We start from the raw sequence: 4,003 nt of genomic DNA, 5'->3' as shown, positions 1-4,003 counted from the left end.
AAAAAAAAAAAAAAAAAAAGAACTTTCCCCTAGAAACCTGCTGGGGCTGCCTGCACTTTGGAGCCCTTCCAGGTGAGGGCGCCAGAAACATCATAGTGCGCATATGGGGTCCTCCTCCCAGCTCTGTTCCTCCTGCCTCGCTGGGGGCAATGTCACTGGTCCCAGAGAAGACGGCCAAGGCTACAGCTGACATGGAACCTGCAAGTCTGGACTGGGGCCTCTCACTGCATGGAAAGTGTGTTGAGCACTGATGGGCATGAGTGACCCACCACTCTTCGGTGCTAGATGTCCTTTTACGCATGCTGCTGCTAGATGTCACTGGGCCTATACTTCAGGTCAGAGGATGGGCATGGGTGAGAAGCCCCCGCCCCTGCCAGCCTCCTGGTCTGTGAAGGTCACATGGCTCTGAGAAAGTGGCTCCACCGGACAGGCCCTCAAGTCCTGGCTCCGAGAAACCTGACCCGGGCTCAGCCAGGCTTTTGTTAAATCGCTGATCTAAGAGGCTGGCAAATCCATTAAGAACAGTATCTGAGGGACTTCCCTGGTGGCGCAGTGGATAAGACTCTGCGCTCCCAATGCAAGGGGCCCAGGTTTGATTCCGGGGCAGACTTATGTGATCAGGGAACTAGATCCCACGTGCATGCCTCAACTAAGGAGCCCAGGTGCTGCAACTAAGGAGCCCGCGAGCCACAACTAAGGAGCCCGCCTGCCACAGCTAAGACCTGGCACAACCAAATAAATATTTTTTTTAAAAAGAAGAACAGTATCTGGGAGGATTCCTGGACCAAGCAGGGCTCACAGACTCATCTTCACTAGAAGGGCTGGTGTGCCCAGTGCTTTTCAGTTTCCAGGAGCTTTCATGCACCTCGTGCCAGTCGCAGAACAATCCTGTGGGTTAGGCAGAGTTTAGAGGAGAGAAAACTCCCCATGGAGTCTTAAACCTGCAAATAGCTTTGAGGTCAGCTTCTTCAACCCCTTTGCCATGCAGATAAGGAGAGGAAAGTCCAGAGAGGGCTAGGTGACCGAGCTAATAGGAGCAGGGCCAGACCCGCTGCCTGGGGCCTCTGTCCCTCTCCCACACCAAGCTGCACCTGAGGCCTGGGAGCCCTTGCTTGGCTGGGAAGACAGCCTACCTGAAAGCCCAGGCTGAGATTTAGGCTGCTTTGTGCCTGAGCCCAGGTCCCTGTCATTAGCACAGCTTCAGCAATAGTCCTTGGTGGGGGAGAGGGGACAAAGCCAGCCTGGGTGACTGCTCCAGCTTTCAGCTGCCCTAAGGAGTTTCTGTGAGTCTTCACAAGTCCCAGACTGGGAATGTCAGACCTCAGGCAAGAATTCTTCAACATGAGGATGAGTCAACCCAGGCTCAGGGAGCATTCCTTGGCCTGTCCTGCTTTTCCCAGAATCCCCTAAAGTGCTGGAACTTAGGATGGAACTTGAATGATTGACCCCTGGTTTTAGTCCATCAAAGTTGCTGAGCACAGACTATTTTCCCAGCACTGAACTGGAAGGTGCCACTCGAGGTCAGGGGCTGTCCCTTCCTCACTGAAGGACCCCGGAGTCCTCAGCACAGAGAGGAATGGAGCGGGGAGGACAGGAGGGAGGAGGAAACTTCACGGAGGGGGCTGGGTGCCATTTACACTTTCAATTCCCCCAGAGGCAGCTGTGGGCACTCTCTTCCAGGGCCCCAGAGGGTGGCCGAGTCTGTGGTCTGTCTAGGTGGAGGGGGTGAGGTTACCCATACAAGCACATTTCCTCAGAAACATCTGCTCCACCGCAGGAAAAACAGCAACTCTGCTGACTTATTTAGCGTCCGTTAAGTTCATATTCAAATGAACATGCAGGGAAGGAGAGGGGCGGGGTCACAGCAGCACAGAGGCTGGGAGAGGCATTTAAAACGTATGAAGATCTGTGTACCAGATGTTCATTTCACCTCAAGAAAATAAAATGATGGAACGACACAGAACATAACATCTCAACCAAACGTCTGACTCTGAGAGCAGCAAGGGAAAGACTGCTCTGTCTCCTGCCTTCTCCGGGTCTACTCCACGTTCACATGCAGAGGCTTCCAGTCACAGGGTTTCAGCTCTTGGTGTGAACGACAGTTACGGCTGAGGCCACTAGTGCACACGCAAGACTTTCCAAAATCTTGAACAACACAGACCCTCTTCGCACATTGAGGGTCTCAGAGAGTGGGCTGGTGTCCAGTGGGCTGTGCCAGAGGCCCATCTGAATGTTAATGAGCATGCAGCTGTCCCCAGGGTCGCAGGGCAAAGGGCAGGAACATTGGAATAGGTCCCTGGAAGCTCTCTCTGCATCACTGGGATTGTCAGCTAGCTGGGACCAGGTCCCCTCTCCCTGCAGGAGGGGCTGCACCCAAGCTTATGTTCCTGCAGACCAAAGCTTTCTCCCCTGCCCCCATCGGTGCCCAGGGAGCATTGCAACACCCCAGGTAATGCCTGCACATCTCCTTTGCCTGGAGCCTAGTAGCCTGTGTGTTCCTCCAGCGACCTGGGGGAGGGTCCTTCAGAGACATGAAAACCTACCCTGTGGGCCTACTCACCCTGACCCCAGGAATGAGGACAGGATGGGGGATGCATGTCCGTCTGTGTCTTGGGGCTCTCCTTTGGCCTTGTGAGTTCCCCCCCACCCCGCCCCGGTTTCCTTAACCCATGCTGTGTGATGTTATGGAATTGCCTCATATCTGGTTCCTGAGGGGAGGAATTCAGATAGGACCATGTGGCAGGACACCTGGATAAGGTATCTAGTCACTCCACAGAGCTGCTTCCATCGCACTTAGAAACACAGAGGCCCAACACAAATGAGCAGCACTTAAATGCCACCACCAGCCTAGAGGCACAAAGCAAGGGAAGGGCAGGGTCCTCCAAGGAGCTCTGGGAAGGAACCTCTGTAAGCGGTGACTGTACAAGGGAAAGGGCTGTGGCAGCTTCTGCAGACGCTCCTGGGACGGTCCTCCTCATCTGTCTCTTCAAAGAGCCCAGCCCTGCTTGACCTCAACATCCAGCCCATCACTGCCTACTTTATGACTCTCAAAGTCTCCTGGAAATGGACGGTTCTGCAGGGTTGCTGGAATCTTTCTGAAGCCTTTGCAATAACCGGCATTTCTCACTGAATAAGGTGGATGGCGCTGTCTTCAGGGCAACCTGAGCTTGTGGCCCTGGGGAAATAAGCCCCTTTGCTCCCTGACAAATGGGGAGAAGAATGCTCTGCCCCCAAAACCGACCAAGCCCTGATAAGCAGTCTGTGTAAGCTCGGGCGGGAGAGGTAGCTGCGAGAAGAGCCGCTGAGGTCACTTTCACTGAGTTTCTTTCGGTTCCACAATGCCCTGTACTTCCTCACATCTCAGAGCGCTCGGCCCTGGAACCCTGCTGTCTGGATTCAGTCACTCATTCATTCAACACACATCTGCCGAGATTCTCTTACACAGCAGCCACTGTCTCCAAGGTGCGGGGTGAACAAGCAGCTGGTGTGGTGGGCTGTGGAAATGACAACGAGGTGTGGCCTGTGCCTTTGTCCTCTCTAGTACCCCGTGTGCCAAAGCATCACGGTGAGGTTATCTGACCTGTGGTTCTCAGGGTTGATCAACAAAGAAACCCACAGGGACACATGGGTTGAAAGAGAAATGCTAGCCTCTGAGGGTGATCCAGAAGGGCTGGAAATTCAACCCCTCTTTTTCCCCAATATTCATCAAGGCAAGCTCTCAACTTTTTGATCATGATCCACTAGGAGAACCATCTCCAACATTACAATCCAGTACATACATACGTATATGTGTATGCATATGAATATACACACAGCTGCAAAATGTTGTATTATCAAACTTTACTATGTATTATGAATTCTAATATATTTTTTATTCTATCTTGTCCTATCCTATCCTATCCTATCCTACTCTACTCTATTCTCTTCTATCCAAAATGCTGGTCATGAATTTTGCAGCTCACTAAAGGATGACAAATGTCAGTTTAAAAAATACCAAAGTAGG

This window comes from Lipotes vexillifer, unplaced genomic scaffold (genome assembly GCF_000442215.2).
Source record: "Lipotes vexillifer unplaced genomic scaffold, Lipotes_vexillifer_v1.1 scaffold1002, whole genome shotgun sequence".
In the NCBI taxonomy this organism is placed as follows: Eukaryota; Metazoa; Chordata; class Mammalia; order Artiodactyla; family Lipotidae; genus Lipotes; species Lipotes vexillifer.
The sequence above is the reverse complement of the archived record's forward strand: the minus strand, read 5'-3'. Positions refer to the sequence as shown.